Raw genomic sequence first — 17,005 nt, forward strand, 5'->3', positions numbered from 1 at the left:
TTTGCCTTTCACTAGAAAAAAATTGGGACCTTAAATTTTAGAATATCTTTGAATATAGTTGCAGTTTATTCTTTAACCTGCTTACTATTTAGCCTCATATTATTTTGTGTAAACTACATTATCTGTTACACTTTTTTGGTGGGGGAGAAGGGTGTAACTGTACTCTGTACTTCATATATACTGAATGTCCCAAATCCTGGAATACTGTATTGAATTTTTTAGAATTATGCTAGCCTGCCAGGATTCTGTCTTTTATGGACAGACCTAGAACCCATCAAAGTATATGGTAGATTACAACATAAAGGGTGGACCTGATTCACAACATTTGTTTTCGGATCAACTCTTATCCTACCTCAGCTCATCAATTTCATCTCTGCCACCTCCATTTCAGTTCATACCAGTTTTTCTAGAGAGGCAGTGTTGTATAGTGATTATGAATGTAAATAACCACTGGAGGCAAACTAGGTCCAAATCGCAGCTTTTCTATGTACTATCTGTGTCACTTTGGGCAACTTAAATGCTCCATGTTTCTTCTGTAAAATGTGGATAAGAGTACCTACCTTTTAGAATTGTTGTAATAAGTTAAAATATTTGAAGATCTTGAAACATCCATGACAAATAGTAAGTTATATATAACAGCTGTTTTTATTTCTTCATTTTCCTGCCTCTTCTATCCTTTCAAATTTACAACTCACTTGACATTCTTGGCTTTCAACTCTCCTGTTCCAGTTTGTAGTCTCTTTCCTGACATAGCAATTCTTTGGCCTGCTATCTTGATAATCAACACTGAGGTACAGCCCTAGAACTTCTATAACTGTTGCCTTCTCTTGTAAGAAACTGTGATTGATTTTTGCCTAGTCTTTCAGACCCCTGAAAGAGCTGTACTATCTTGAGTCTTCCTGGCTTGGACCCCAGAGAAGTGCACCAGTCATTCTCTTAGAAAGCTACTGCCTGTGGAAAAGGAAGAATTCTTTCCCATAAAAGCGTTCTAAATTCTTAAGCATCTACTATTTTTTAGTGTGCAGATCTTGTCACCAGATGTAGGGAGTGCTGAGCCCACCCCAAAAGCTCATTTAAAACATCTACCAGCTATCAGGATTTTTGATACACTAGAGAACTTTACGGCTTTCTTAAAGACGGCTCAGGTTTCAGTCAAGGCAGAGCTAGTAGTGTTCTGGATTTTCTGCCACATTGACAAAAAGAAGTGGCGCATAATTCCTCTTACAGTGCAGACCTCAGCTTGAAAACTTTGAGGAATTTCTCTTAATTGACCTGCAGATGAACCAGCAGTGGTAGGGATGGCAGCTAGATTCTGGCACCTAGTACAAGGTCTAGCTTCAAATATGAATCTACCCTTACTCCAGGGGTCTGAAGTGGCCATTCCTTATCCAGCATTAACCATAAAAGCCAAGTGGGCTCAGAGAAAAGATCTTTGTTGTCAAATTCCCTTAGTTTGAATCTTTGATTTACCATAACTGTATGACTTTGGGCAAGTTATAATTGCTGTGTGGCCCAGCTTCTTTGTAAATGGGGATAATAATTCCTGCTTCACAGGGATATTTGAAGATTCTGTTGAAATACACATGTAGAGCACCTAGCACAGAACCTGGTTTTAAAACGTGTTAGCTGTTGTATTTAAGTCAGGCTGGTATACTGGCTCTTGAACTAGAAGCCAAGCCTAGCTTCTGGAAATTAAAGAGTGTGTGGTTGACCTGTTGTATTTTTGAAAAACAAGAGTAGGATGCTATGGTTCTACCAGAATTACTTCAGCCTAAATTCAATGACCATATATGCACATGACATGTACATACACACATATTCCTCCCCTTCCCACTCCCCCAAGCCCCCCACCCCCCATATGTATACATCTGTGTGCTCATCTTAAACCAGCTTTTTCACCCCTGAGAGTTCAGGGAATCACAATGAAGTATCACACAGCAGAAACCTTAATTCCTTCTGTAGACTCTGAGGTTGAACAGTATGAATATCTTTCCAGGTGAACTAAGGACAGCGGAATACTCTTTAGCCTCTGAATCACCTCTGCTGGATTCCCTTGCCGGTGGAATGGCATCCTGTCTTAGATAGTAGTTGGCAGATTTCATTGAGCCTAACGGTCACTGGGGGAATTGTTTTCTACATCTGTGACTCTATTTCTGTTTTGTAAATACGTTCATTTGTATCATTTTTTTAGATTCCACATGTAAAGTTATACCATATGATATTTGTCTTTCTCTGTGACTTCACTCAGTATGACATTCTCTAGGTCCATCCATTTCAATGCAAATGGCACATTATTTCATTCTTTTTTATGGCTGAGTAATATTCTGTTGTATATATGTACTACACCTTCTTTATCCATTCCTCCATTGATGGACATTTAGGTTATTTCCATGTCCTGGCTAGTGTAAACAGTGCTGCAGTAAACATTGGGGTGCGTGTATCCTTTCAAATTATGGTTTTCCATAGGCAGAACACTCTGTGACATAAATCACAGCAAGATCCTTTTTGATCCACCTCCTAGAGTAACGGAAATAAAAACAAAAATAAACAAATGGAACCTAATGAAATTTAAAAGCTTTTGCACAGCAAAGGAAACCAAAAACAAGATGAAAAGACAGCCCTTAGAAGGGGAGAGAATATTTGCAAACAAAACATCGGACAAAGGATTAATCTCCAAAATACACAAGCAGCTCATGCAGCTCAATATCAAAAAAACAAACAACCCAATCCAAAAATGGGCAGAAGACCTAAATAGAAATTTTTCCAAATTGCCAACAAACACGTGAAAAGATGTTCAACATCACTAATCATTCGAGAAATGCAAATCAAAAGTACAATGAGGTATCACCTTACACTGGTCAGAATGGCCATCATCAAAAAATCTACCAACAGTAAATGCTGGAGAGGGTGTGGAGAAAAGGGAACCCTCTTGCACTGTTGGTAGGAATGTAAATTGATACAACCACTATGGAGAACAGTATGGTGTTTCCTTAAAAAACTAAAAATAGAACTGACAAATGACCCAGCAATCCCACTACTGGGCATATACGCTAAGAAAACCATAATTCAAAAAGAGTCATGTATCACAATGTTCATTGCAGCACCACTTACAATAGCCAGAACATGGAAGCAACCTAAGTGTCCATCAACAGATGAATGGATAAAGAAGATGTGGCACATATATACAATGGAATATTATTCAGCCATAAAAAGAAATGAAACAGTTATTTGTAGTGAGGTGGATAGACCTAGAGTCTGTCACACTGAGTGAAGTAAGTCAGAAAGAGAAAAACAAATACCCCATGCTAACACATATATATGGAATCTAAAAAAAAGAAAAAGAAAAATGGTTCTGAGGAACCTAGGGGCAGGACAGGAATAAAGACACAGGTGTAGAGAATGGACTTGAGGACACGGGGAGGGGGAAGGGTAAGCTGGGACGAAGTGAGAGAGTAGCATTGACATATATACACTGCCAAATGTAAAATAGATAGCTAGTGGGAAACAGTTGCATAGCACAGGGAGATCCAGCCCCATGCTTTGCGACCACCTAGAGGGGTGGGATAGGGAGATGCAAGAGGGAGGGGATATGGGCATATATGTATACATATAGCTGATTCACTTTGTTATACATCAGAAACTAATATAACATTGTAAAGCAATTATACTGTAATAAAGATGTTAAAAAAAATTTGTGGTTCTCTCCAGATATATGCCCAGGAGTGGGATTGCTGGATCATATGGTAGCTCTTTTTTTTTTTTTTTAGGTAATCTCCATAATGTTCTCCATAGTGGCTGTACCAACTTGCATTCTCACCAACAGTGTAGGAGGGTTCCCTCTTCTCCACACCCTCTCCAGCATTTATTGTTTGAAGATTGTTTTGATGATGGCCATTCTGACCAGTGTGAGGTGATACCTCATTGTAGTTTTGTTTGCATTTCTCTAATCATTAGTGATGTTGAGCATCTGTTCCTGTGCCTCTTGGTCATCTGTATGTCTTCTTTTGCGAAATGTCTATTTAGATCTTCTGCCCATTTTTTGGTTGGGTGGTTTTTTGTTTTTTTGATACAGAGCTGCATGAGCTGTTTGTATATTTTGGAGAGTTTGTCAGTCGCTTCATTTGCAAACATTTTCTCCCATTCTGTGGGTTGTCTTTTTGTTTTGTTTATTGTTTCCTTTGCTGTGCAGAAGCTTTAAGTTTAATTAGGTTCCATTTGTTTATTTTTGTTTTTATTTTCATTACTCTAGTGGGTGGATCAAAAAAGATATTGCTGCCATTTATGTCAGAGACTGTTCTGCCTGTTTTCCTCTAAGAGCTTTAGAGTATCCAGTCTTATATTTAGGTCTTTAATCCATTTTGAGTTTATTTTTGTGTATGGTGTTAGAGAATGTTCTAATTTTATTCTTTTACATGTAGCTGTCCAGTTTTCCCAGCACCACTTATTGAAGAGACTATCTTTTCTGCATTGTATATTCTTGCCGCCTTTGTCATAGATTAGGAGACCACGGGTGCATGGGTTTATCTCTGGGCTTTCTATCCTGTTCTGTTGATCTATATTTCTGTTTTTGTGTCAGTACCATACTGGGGTTTTTTTGTGGTTGTTGTTTTTTGTGTGTGGTACGCGGGCCTCTCACTGCTGTGGCCTCTCCCATCGCGGAGCACAGCCTCCGGACGCACAGGCTCAGTGGCCATGACTCATGGGCCCAGCTGCTCCGCGGCATGTGGGATCTTCCCAGACCGGGGCATGAACCCGTGTCCCCTGCATCGGCAGGTGGACCCTCAACCACTGCGCCACCGGGGAAGCCCTACCATACTGTTTTGATTGGGTGCATATATATTTACAATTGCCAAATCTTCTTGTTGGCTTGATCCTTTGATCATTATATAATGTCCTTCTTTGTCTCTTGTAAAAGTCTTTGTTTTAAAGTCTATTTTTTCTGGTGTAAGTATTGCTATCCCAGCTTTCTTTTGATTTCTATTTGCATGGAATACCTTTTTTCATCCCCTCACTTTCCATCTGTGTGTGTCTTTAGATCTGAAGCAAGTCACTTATAGGTAACATATATGGGTCTTGTTTTTTTAATCCATTCAGCCACTTTATGTCTTTTGATTGGAACATCTAGTTCATTTAGATTTTAAATAATTATTAAAGGTATGTACTTACTGCCGTTTCGTTAACTGTTTGGGGGCTGTTTTTGTAGTTCTTTTTTGTTTGTTCTCTTGTGATTCAATGACTATCTTTAATGTTATGTTTGTATTTCTTTCCCTTTTTTTGTATGTGTATGTATTATAGATTTTTGGTTTGTGATTACCGTGAGGTTTATATATAGCCATATATACAGAGTGTGTGTGTGTGTGTGTGTGTGTGTGTGTGTGTGTGCTTATTTTAAGTTGCTGATCTCTCGATTTCAAATGCATTTTAACAACCCTCCAGTTTTACTCCCCTCCCCTCACAGTTACTGTTTTTGACATATTTTCATCTGTTTTGTGTACCCCTTAACTGCTCATTGTGAGTATAGGTGTTTTACCACCTTTGTCTTTTAATCTTCCTGCTAACTTTGAATTTGATTGGTTTGCTAACTTTATATTTGCGTTTATAGATGAGCTTTTTCCATTCATAATTTTCATGTTTCTATTTGTGACCTTTTCTTTTTCAGTTAGAGAAGCCCCTTTAACATTTCTTGTAAAGCTTGTTTGGTTGTGCTGAACTCTTTTAGCTTTTGCTTGTCTATTATATTTTTGATCTCTTCAAATTTGAATGAAAGCCTTGCTGGGTAGAGTATTCTTGGTTATAGGCTTTTGCTTTTCATAACTCTATGTACTCCCTTCTGGCCTGCAGAATTTCTTCTGGGAAATCAGTTGATGGCCTTATGAGAGTTCCCTTGTACATAACTTATTGCTTTTCTCTTGCTGCTTTTAATATTCTCTCTTTGTCTTTAATTTTTGGCATTTTAATTACAATGTATTTTGGTGTGGTTATCTTTGGTTTGATCCTGTTTGGGACTTCCTGTGTCTCCTAGTCTTGGATCTGTTTGCTTTCCAGGTTAGGAAGGTTTTCAACTATTATATCTTCAAATATGTTCTCTGCCCCTTTCTCTGTCTCTTCTCCTTCTGGGACTTCTATAATGCAAATGTCAGTACACTTGATATTGTCCCACAGTTCTCTTAAACTGTGTTTATTTCTTCTTATTTTTTATTTTTTCTGTTTAGCATCAATGATTTCCACTACTTTGTCTTCCAGCTCACTAATCCTTTCCTCTGTATCATTTAATCTACTGCTGATTCCATCTAGTGTATTTTTCTTTTCAGTTATTGTATTTTTCATCTCTGTTTGGCTCTTCTTTGTATTTTCTAAATCTTTGTTAAAAATTTTTTAACTTCTTCCTCTGTTCATCCATTCTTCTTCTGAGTTCTTTGATCATTTTTACAATCATTACCTTAAACTCTTTCTTGGGTAGATTGCCTGTCTCTGCTTTACTCAGTTTTTCTTCTCAGGTTTTATCTTGTTCCTTTCTTTGGAACATGATCCTATGTCATCTCACTTTGCTTGATTTCCTTTTTGTGTTTTTATGTATCTGTTAGGTTGGTTATGTTTCCTGACCTTGGAGAAGAGGCCTTTTGTAGGAGACGTCCTATGTATCTCAGCGGCTTACTCCCTTCTGGTTACCAGAGCTGTACGTTCTAGGGGTGCCCCCTATGTGGGCCGTGTGGGTCCTTTTTGTGTGTGATGGGCTGACTATTGTGGGCAGTCTGATATGCATGGCTGGCCCCTGCCTTGTGCAGAGGCTGCCAGCCGCTGGTTGGTGGGGCCAGGTCACAACACAGCTGGCTGTGGAACAAATCCAGGGGAGCCCTGGGTCCCAGTGTGTGGGAGACTTTGTGTGCACCCTTTATGAGTGAAGTTTCTATTTCCCACAGCTTTCTGAATCTCCTGAAAGTAAGCCTCGCTGTCCTTCAAAGCTAAATGTTCTGGGGGCTTATCTTCCTGGTGCTGGATCCCCATGCTGGGAAGCCCAATGTGGGGCTCAGCCACCTTGCTCCTTGGGGAGAGCCTCTGCAGTTGTAGTTGTATGAGCCTTGACTGTACTGCAACTCTACCCTCCTACCCATCTCATGGTGGTTCCTATTTTATATCTTTAGTTGTAGAAGGCCTTTTCTAGTAGATTTTGGTCCTTCTCATCAGTAGTTTCTCTATTAATAGTTGTGATTTTTGTTTGCCGTAAGAGGAGTTGAACTAGGGGTATTCCTACTCTGCAGTCTTGGGAACTACCTTGTTTCATGTATTTTGAAGCTCTGTTATTAGGTGCATACACATTTAGGATTGTTATATCCTTTTGATGGAATAATGCTTTTATCATTTAGAAGCATGTCCTTTTATCTCTGGTTTATTTTTTGTAGTGAAGTCTACTTTGATACTAACTTTGTCTCTCCTAACTTTCTTTTGATTAGTATTTGCATGTTATATCTATTCCTGTCCTTTTACTTTTAAACTTGCAAGTGTCTTAATAAACCTATTGGATGTTGCTTTTTAAAATCCATTCTGACAATCCCTGCCTTTTATTTGGTGTTTTAGGCCTTTTGTATTGAATGTGATTAATGCCACGTTTGAGTGTAAATTTACCATCTTCCTAGTTTTCTATTTGTCCCATTTCTCTTTGTTCCTTTTTCTCCTCTTTTGCTGCCTTCTTTTGGATTGAGTTATGATTCTTTTTTATCTTCATTATTAACTTCCAGGGATACCTTTTTCATATTTATTCTGGTTTGTTCTTCCTGAGCTATTTGTGTCCTAATTTCACATATATTAGATCTTATGATACTGCTTCCCAGCTCCTAGATGCTCTATTCTGTTTTTTAATTTTTCCACTGCTGTGTGTGTGTGTGTGTGTGTGTGTGTGTGTGTGTGTGTGTGTGTTTCAGTTTGGGTAACTTTTTTTGATTCACTTTAAGTTAACTGATTCTTTCCTGTGCTGTGTTGAGTCTACTGATGAACCCATCAAAAATATTCTTTATCTCTCACTGTGTTTTTTAATTTCTAGCATTTTTTATTTTTATAGTTTCCGTCTCTGCTGAAATTATCCATTTGATCATGCATGTTTCCCACCTTTTCCACTAGAGCCTTTAGCATATTAATCATAGTTATTTTAAATTCTCTAATATTTCCAACATCTGGGACATCTCTGGTCTAGTTCTGTTGATTGTTTTGTCTGTTGATGGTCTGCTTTTTTCTTTTTTCTTCCTCTTCTTTGTATGTCTCAATTATTTGCTGAAAGCTGGACATTTCATGTTGGACAGTAGAGTATTTATGCATAGAATTAGGCACACCTGCTCTTTTGTTAGGCCTTTAGTTGGGGAGGTTGATCAATCTAATTGGGGATTAAACTGGGTTTGGATCTTATTACTACAATAGTTACAATTAATGCACTACAGGCATAAAATTGCCTTCTTTACTTTGTGTTTAGATTGGCAGCTGGTTTACCAAAGGGTTTTTTTTCCATGCGCTTACCCTTCCCCAGCAGTAGATTGAATGTTTGCTGTATTGGTGATAATGGTGGGAGTGGAGAAAGGGACATTCTCTGTTGTCCTGATGCATTTTCGTTCTTAGGGACAATATGTCTGAGTCTTAAGAATGAGGTCTTTGGGCTTCCCTGGTGGCGCAGTGGTTGAGAGTCTGCCTGCCGATGCAGGGGATGCGGGTTCGTGCCCTGGTCCGGGAAGATCCCACATGCCTCGGAGTGGCTGGACCTGTGAGCCATGGCCGCGGAGCCTGCGCATCCGGAGCCTGCACTCTGCAATGGGAGAGGCCACAACAGTGAGAGGCCTGCATACCGCAAAAAAAAAAAAAAAAAAAAAAAAAAGAGTGAGGTCTTCTCAGCGGTTTTACCCCTGCCCCAGCTGTAGGATCTAGACCCAGGACAGCATCCTGCCCCTACACCAGGGGTAATTTGTTTTTGTTTTGTTTGTTTCTGTTGCCTTTTCCCAACTGATATGAGTCTTCATCTGCACCCTAAACACAACAGAATGTGCTGCCCTTCTAGCAGCAGCTTAACACTTTTGCTCTATAGTTGAGATAGGAAGGCTCCAGGCAAGGCTTCATATCTTTCCCACAGCTACTGGTATCCCTCTCCCCTAGACTTGTACCATGAAAGGTTTCTCACCCTTCCCCCAGTCTTTCTTAATGAGCTCCTGGTGAAAGTTTTGGAGAAGGGGGTGCAAAGGGTGCAGTTTCCCTTTGTTTCCCTTCAGATACAATTTCCTTTTGTGTCTTCCAGGGGTTCTGTTTTCTTGATGTAACCCACACTTTAACTTTTGCAATTTGTTAAAAATTTTAGCTGAAATTTTTTTATTGGCTTATATGGCATCTGGTATCTACCCTCAGTAAGTAAGTGCTCACATTTTGTTGCCATCTGGTGTCTACCCTCAGTAAGTAAGTGCTCACATTTTGTTTCTCCCTATTTTTCCTTAGGTATTGTATTAGTTAGTTGCTCTGTGTCCTTAGGTCTCTGAGGGGTGTAAGAAGACATAATTTTACAAATTAAAGGTGTGTTTTTTTTGTTTTCAGGGTAGGAGCAACAGTCTTTCAGCTTTCTACATCCTAAGCAAAGGCTGAAATTCAGTTGTACTTCTTTGTATATGTGGTTGCTCTAGGATTTTCACTAAACATCTTTAGTTTGTCACAGTCTAACTTCAAAAGTTATATTTCATTTCATGTAGAATACAAGAAAAACCATATTATTGTACTTCCACTTATTCCCTTACAGCCTTTTTGCTATTGTTTTATACATTTTACTGCTACATATGTTATAAACAAAATATTTTTGCTTTAAGCAATTTTTAAAAGATTTCTTTAAACAAAAGGAAAAGTCTTATATTTACTAAAACTTATCGTTTCTATTATTTTTCATTCCTTTATGTAGCTTCAAATTTTCATCTAGTTCTTCTGCTTAAAGGATTTTTGTTTTGTTTCTCATACTGTGAATCTGCTGGTGATAAATTCTTTTAGCTTTTATCTAAAGAGTCTATTTCTCCCTCATGTTTGAAAGATAATTTTGCTGGATATAGAATCCTAGGTTGACATTTTTCCTTCAGAACTTTAAACTGTCTTTCACTTGAAAGATAGTCACTCCACTATCTTTCACTTGTGTAGTATTTGAGAAGTATGCTGCTCTTTTATCTTTCTTCTAGATGTCATTTTCTTTTTCTGACAGCCCCCCGCTCCACCCTTTCCCACTTTATTGATGATTTTCTGCAGTTTGATTATGATGTGTCTTGGTGTGTGTTTTTTTGTTTTTTTTTTTCCTGCATTGGGTCTTTGTTGCTGCGCACAGGCTTTCTCCAGGTGTGGCGAGCAGGGTCTACTCTTCATTGTGGTGCACGGGCTTCTCATTGTGGTGGTTTCTCTTGTTGTGGAGCACAGGCTCTAGGAGCATGGGCTTCAATAGTTTTGGCGCGCAGCCTCAGTAGTTGTGGCGCACAGGCTCAGTTGTTGTGGTGCACAGGCTTAGTTGCTCTGCAGCATGTGGGATCTTCCCGGACCACGGCTCAAACCTGTGTCCCCTGCATTGGCAGGTGGATTCCTAACTACTGCATGGGAAGTCTGGTATATTTTTCATTTTTGATGTATTTTCTATGTCTAGAAGTTCAGTTTTAGGTATTTTTTTGTCTTCCATTTTCTTCCTCATTAGGTTTGTTTTCCTTTGCCTTCTGGAATCTAGGGAGTGTGTGACTGTTTTAACATCTTTGTCTGATAACTTTACCATCTGTGCTGTTTCTGAATCTGTTGCTGTTGATTGACTTTTCTCCCTGCCTAAGGGTTGAATTTTCCTGCTGCTTTGAAAACCTGTTCTTTCTTTTCTTCTCTTCTCCTCCCCTCCCCTCCCCTTCTCTTCTCTTCCCTCCTCTTCCCTTCTCTTTTCTTCCTTCCTTTCTTTCTTTCATGCCAGATGTTATAAATTTTATATTGTGTGCTGGATTTTGTAGGATTCCTTTAACATTGTTGGACTTTGTTTTAGTACACATTTGTCACTTCAGATTGATCTTGATCCTATCAAGGCTTTCTTTTGAGCTTTATTAGAGTGGTGAGAGTAGCCTTTAGTTTTGGGGATAATTTATCCCTGCTACTGAAGCAGTACCTTTCTGAGAACATTACTCATTTCCCCATGGAATAGGTCTTTTTTGCTCTGATTGATTAGAACTTGAACTGTTCCTAGCTCTATCTGAGCTCTGGATATTGTTCCACCTACCCCTTTCCAGTGGTCCTTTTCCCTGACCTCAGGTAGTTTCCTCCCATGCGTGCATATAGGTGAGTATTTGACCAAAGACTCAAGGGAACTCCTCTAGAGAATTCCAGCACTTTCTTTCTGGATAGCCCTCCACTTTCCAATATTTTGCCTCACACATTCTAGCTATCTTGACCTCCCTGAACTGTGAGCCGTTTCACTACTGAGCAAGACTGCTAGACTCTGTGGGTTACCTCTTCCTGTTCTGTAGCCTGGAAACTCCAGGCACAAAGCTTGGGCAGTTGTAGGAGTTCTCTCATGATCATTGTCCTCCCCTGCCTGTTGTACAATATCTGAAAACTCATTGTTCCGTGTGTTCTTTCTGATTTTCTAGTTAAGGTAGGATAGTAAATCCAGTATGTGTTGCTGGAAGTATTAGTCTGCTTCATGGCTAGAAGTAGAAGTCTGTCCTTCCAATTTAGCAAACTGATTTAGTCTCTCACTTCTTGATCTTTCTTTATTTCTCTCTTTATTAGGCATAACCTACTACTCTCATATCCTACATGCCTTCCTTCTCAGGAATGTTGGAATAGACAAAGATAATACCTTTAGTAAGCTAATATGGATCAAGTGGCTGTTTGCCACACAGACTAGATTGAGATGTCTTCTGCAGCTGTTTTTATGGGCTGTAGAATAGAAGTGATTTGTACATCAGAACTCTTTGCTAGGTCCTCTCTCCCATAGAGCTGTAGGAGGTCCCTTTTCTCCTCAGCCAGAACTGGAGGCCAAGATCACCCCTTGAGGGTCGTTGGCAGGGCTGCCACTAGCGGGGCAGCCTTGTTTTCCTACCTCAGACACCTGTAGTTGCTGGGAGCCCCAGCTTGGTCTGTACCAAGCATGCTGGCTCCACAGCCAGACTAGGGCCTGCTTTCCTTGGATTGGCTCTTGTGAGCCCCAAAAGTAGCTTGGCCTCTGCCTGCCCCACAGGCAGGTATGTATGTATGCCTAACCACATGGTCAACCACGTGGATGCCTGCAAGTGACCGGGGGACCCCACCTCCCCTGCCTCCTCCTAAACGACCGCTCTGGCCCCAGCAGATGTCACCAGGAAGGGAGTGTCCAGAATGGGGACTTCTGTTGTGGAAGGGACATCTGAGGCCACCTGACTCGGGAAGCTCACCACGCTTACCTGCCGGGATTAACCTAGGTGCCAGCCAGGCCACTCTATCCACCTGCTCACAGCCGTGTCTCTTGCACAGGGTCCCGTACAGGATGGCGAGGCAGGGGGTGGTGAGGAAGAGCCGAGAGTGGGTGCTGGAGAAGAAGGAGCGCCGCCAGTGGCAGGGCAAGGAGGTCCGACCTGACACTCAGTACACCAGCTGCAAGCGCAAGCCCCTCTTCTGAGCAGGCGGCCGTGTCCAGTGGGTCAGCTCAGGGACCACACAGATGTGAGCTGTGCCATCCAGCCCAGACACTTGCTTCTGGAGGGTTTTCTATATTGAAGTGCCTACTTTATCAGCTGACAAAAATAGTGTTTTAGAAAAGTTCTAAAAAGGTTTAAAGTTCTAAAAGTATTTTCTTCACTATAAAATGTTCTGAGAGCGTCTTACTTTGTTCTAAAAGCAATAAACCACTTTCTGTGGAAGAAAAAAGAGAAAGAACTCTTTGCTGTTGCCTCTTTTTGCTGGCATACCACCTGTAGCCTAACAAACCAGTTGCTGCATTTAATTTCTCATGCTTCCTAGTCTCCACCTTTCTTTTACCATCTTATTTCTTCTAACTCAGTGTAAAAATAGACTCTTGAGGATCTGTTTTCACATTCAAAGGACGCACCTTTTATTGATATCACCAGGAAGTTAATTGGAGCACTGGATTAAGCTGCCAGTCATGTGTGTCTGTGATCTCATCTGCAAGTCTTAGCTTATACTTTGTTTTTGCTTTTCTTTTATATATATATATATATAAATTTATTTATTTATTTATTTATTTATTGGCTGTGTTAGGTCTTCATTGCTGTGGGCTTTCTCTAGTTGCAGCGAGCAGGGGCTACTCTTCTTTGCAGTGTGCGGGCTTCTCACTGTGGTGGCTTCTCTTGTTGTGGATCATGGGCTCTAGGCGCACGGGCTTCAGTAGTTGTGGCAGCGGGCTCAGTAGTTGCGGCCCACGGGCTTAGTTGCTCTGCGGCATGTGAGATCTTCCAAGACCAGGGCTCGAACCCGTGTCCCCTGCATTGGCAGGCGGATTCTTAACCACTGTGCCACCAAGGAAGTCCCTAGTTTTTGGTTTTGTGAGCCTGCTTTTCTGGTTGTCATAGTGTGAGGTTTTCATTTTGGAAGAGATGATGGGGGGAAAGGAGGCTAGTTAAATCAAATGGCTGAGGATTCTAGAAAGCTAGTCTTGATATAGTCAGATTTAACTGCTGCGTGTGGTTTTAGATATCGTGTGTATACAATAATGCCATAATTTGGAATGGGATTTTATAGTTTACAGAATGCTTTCATATAGGTTATTTTATTAATCAGTATTATAACTCTGCAATGAGATAGAATATCCTCATGTTACAGATAATAAACAGGCTCAGAGAAGTTAAGGATGGAACTGGAATTAGAGCCCAGGCCTTCTGAGTCCTTAATCAGTTCCTTTCTGCTGTGTCACAGCATCCATGATGTCACAGCTTATGCCATGTGAAGTCAGATGTGAAGATTATATGCCAACAATACCTAATATCCTGGAGTATTTTGTAACCTATGTAAGAGTAATTTGCCCATTTTTACTGCTACTTACTTATTCCTTCTATTTGATGATTTTCTGAATATGTTCCTCATATAAGTTCCTTATGACTTTAGTCTTAGGAATTTCTCAAATGTTTTCCTCAGCTTTAGTTTTTCTTTTGATTTTGACCCAATATAGAGCTTAAATTCTGATGATCACGTTTCACTTATGGCTAGTTAACCTGCCTGAAGAGAAACTGTTTTGACAGTCTGACATTTGTTTGCCAGCTTCCTAAATTTTGTGCTACTCTTTTTTTCCCGTTGCGGAGCGCAGGCTCAGCGGCCATGGCTCAAGCGCCCAGCCGCTCTGCGGCATGTGGGATCCTCCCAGACCGGGGCACGAACCCGCATCCCCTGCATCGGCAGGCGGACTCCCAACCACTGCGCCACCAGGGAAGCCCGGTGCTACTCTTTTATAATATGAATTGTTTTCTTTCAGTACTTTTTTAAAAAAAATCAGGAGATCACATTTTATTTCATTCCACAATACTCATCTAATGTCTACTAGATAAAAGAAGGGAGTGATCACCTCTACCTCAAGTTTATAAAAAGCTTTCCAGAGAAATGTATGCTTGATTTGGATCTTAAAGAAGGGTGTTATTGGCAGAGGAAATAGCATGTTTAAAGGCCTGGAGTTATGAAGGAAGATAATGCATGCAGAGTACACAGGCTCTCTTTTGCAGGAGCATTGGAAATAAGGTAGAAAAGAGTGGAAGAGGGAAACTGGGTAGATAGACAGAGACTAGATCAGGACAGGCCCTTTCATATTGAAAATTTTATTCTATGAAAATGAAACATTGGAAGGTATAAAATGGAGAAATTACTTGATCAGTTTTGCATTTTAAAATTTTCATTCTGACAGCCATGTGGAAGATAAGTGAAGAGCCAGGTGGGGGGAAGGGATAAATTAGGAATTGGGGAGTAACATAGACACACTACTACATATAAAAGAGATAAACAAGGACCTACTGTGTATAGCACAGGGAACTATACTCAATATTATGTAATAACCTATATGGTAAAAGAATCTGAAAATGAATATATTATGTATGTGTAAATCACTTTGCTGTACACCTGAAACTAACACAACATTTTAAGTCAACTATACTTCAATAAAAGATAATTAATTTAAAAATATGAAAAAAAATGAGTGGAGAGCCAGAAAAGTGATACATCATAATCAGGGAGACTAGTTAAGGAGTTACTGCAGTACTGCAAGTGAGAAACGGTGAGGGTCTAGGGCAACCATCCCCAACCTTTTTGGCACGGGACTGGTTTTGTGGAAGGGTGGGGAGGGAGTGGTTCAGGCGGTGATGTGAGCGCTCACTTGCCTGCCGCTCACCTCCTGCTGTGCAGCCCAGTTCCTAACAGACTGGTCCGGGCCTGGGGGTTGGGGAACCCTCATCTTAGGGCATCATTCTTTGAATGGTTATTGAAGGGGCAGAGGAAGATATTAAGAAAGTAGAATGTACACTATCAGTGCAATATTAGTGAAAGGAAGGGTGGTCCAGGTTATCGCTGATGTTTTTAACTTGGGTGGGTTGTGGAAGAAGAACAGGTTTCCCACCCAGGTCCATCTTGGGGTGCAGAGGGAAGTTAAATAACAGTTTATTTTGACATTGCATTTAAGGTGCCTATTGTACACCCAGGGAGAAACATTCACTAGGCATTTGGATTAAATAGGTCTGGAGCTCAGAAGAAAACAGTGCTGTAATTAAAGATGCAAAAATCCTCATAATTTAAACCGGTGGTCTCTAAAATGGGGTATGCAAGCTCTATATTAGATGTGTTACAACAAAAATGTTTGAATACATATTTACTTTCTGTTTCATCTTTTCAAGTTTTCTATTTTTGTATGTTTTATAATGTGTTAAACATTTTAGAACAGTAATACATTTGCATGATTTATAAATAAGTACATATGTATGAGAATATGCTTAAAATATTTTTGGAGATATTAATTTAAACTGGTTGGAACTAGTGATCAGTCTGAACATTTTGCTTTATGATAATAACCTGGAGGACTTTTAAAAAAATACATATAGGGCTTCCCTGGTGGCGCAGTGGTTGAGAATCCGCCTGCCGATGCAGGAGACATGGGTTCGTGCCCTGGTCCGGGAAGATCCCACATGCCGCGGAGCAACTAAGCCCGTGAGCCATGGCCGCTAGGCCTGCGCGTCCGGAGCCTGTGCTCCGCAACGGGAGAGGCCACAACAGTGAGAGGCCCGCATACCGCAAAAAAAAAAAAAAAAAAACAAACATATGTCTATGTATCTCCTTATTTCCAGAGACTGATTTATTAAGTGTGTAGCAGGAAATATGAAAAGTTTATCTTTTAATTTAATTCCACAGGTAATTCTGATAATTGGCCAAGTTTGAGAATCACACATTAAAACTGGAAAATAGGGCTTCCCTGGTGGCGCAGCGGTTGAGAATCCGCCTGCCGAGGCAGGAGACACGGGTTCGTGCCCTGGTCCGGGAAGATCCCACATGCCGCGGAGCAACTAAGCCCGTGAGCCATGGCCACTAGGCCTGCGCGTCCGGAGCCTGTGCTCCGCAACGGGAGAGGCCACAACAGTGAGAGGCCCGCATACCGCAAAAAAAAAAAAAAAAAAAAAAAAAAAAACTGGAAAATATTTAGAGTATAGAAAGAGAAGATAAGGAAAATATAGACAGGTTTGAATGACACTTTGCTGATTCTAAAAGCTCCAACTATGTTAATTCTTATTCTTTTGATTTTAATAATCTGATAGAATGGCCATAGTCAGTATTGAATTGATTATCTCCAATAAGCTAAAATTAACATTAAAAATTCAAAAGTCTGTTTTAATGTTATATATTCCATTTTTGGCACAGATTTCTCTCCCGTATCTATGCAAATTATATCAAACATTCAAGTACCTAGAGAGAATATGTTCCTTAAGCGTGTAAAATTCTGCATTACTTAGATCTTAGATCCTTCAGAATATTAACCATGGAAGGCTAAGGGCAAAAGGGTATATGAATTAAAGCCTAT

General features: G+C 40.2%; 1 protein-coding gene and 1 non-coding gene across 8 annotated transcripts in view; both read left to right on the forward strand.

Moving 5' to 3' along the window:
* The window catches only part of DDHD1 (DDHD domain containing 1), a 90,824-nt gene that overhangs the window by 8,394 nt on the left and 65,425 nt on the right, over nt 1–17,005 (forward strand). The window lies entirely within an intron of this gene.
* Nucleotides 11,947–12,078, forward strand: LOC131754188 (small Cajal body-specific RNA 20). The gene has a single exon (XR_009335221.1). It is a non-coding gene; the product is annotated as a small Cajal body-specific RNA 20 (non-coding RNA).

The sequence above is a fragment of the Kogia breviceps genome, chromosome 3 (assembly GCF_026419965.1).
Source record: "Kogia breviceps isolate mKogBre1 chromosome 3, mKogBre1 haplotype 1, whole genome shotgun sequence".
NCBI classification, from domain to species: Eukaryota; Metazoa; Chordata; class Mammalia; order Artiodactyla; family Physeteridae; genus Kogia; species Kogia breviceps.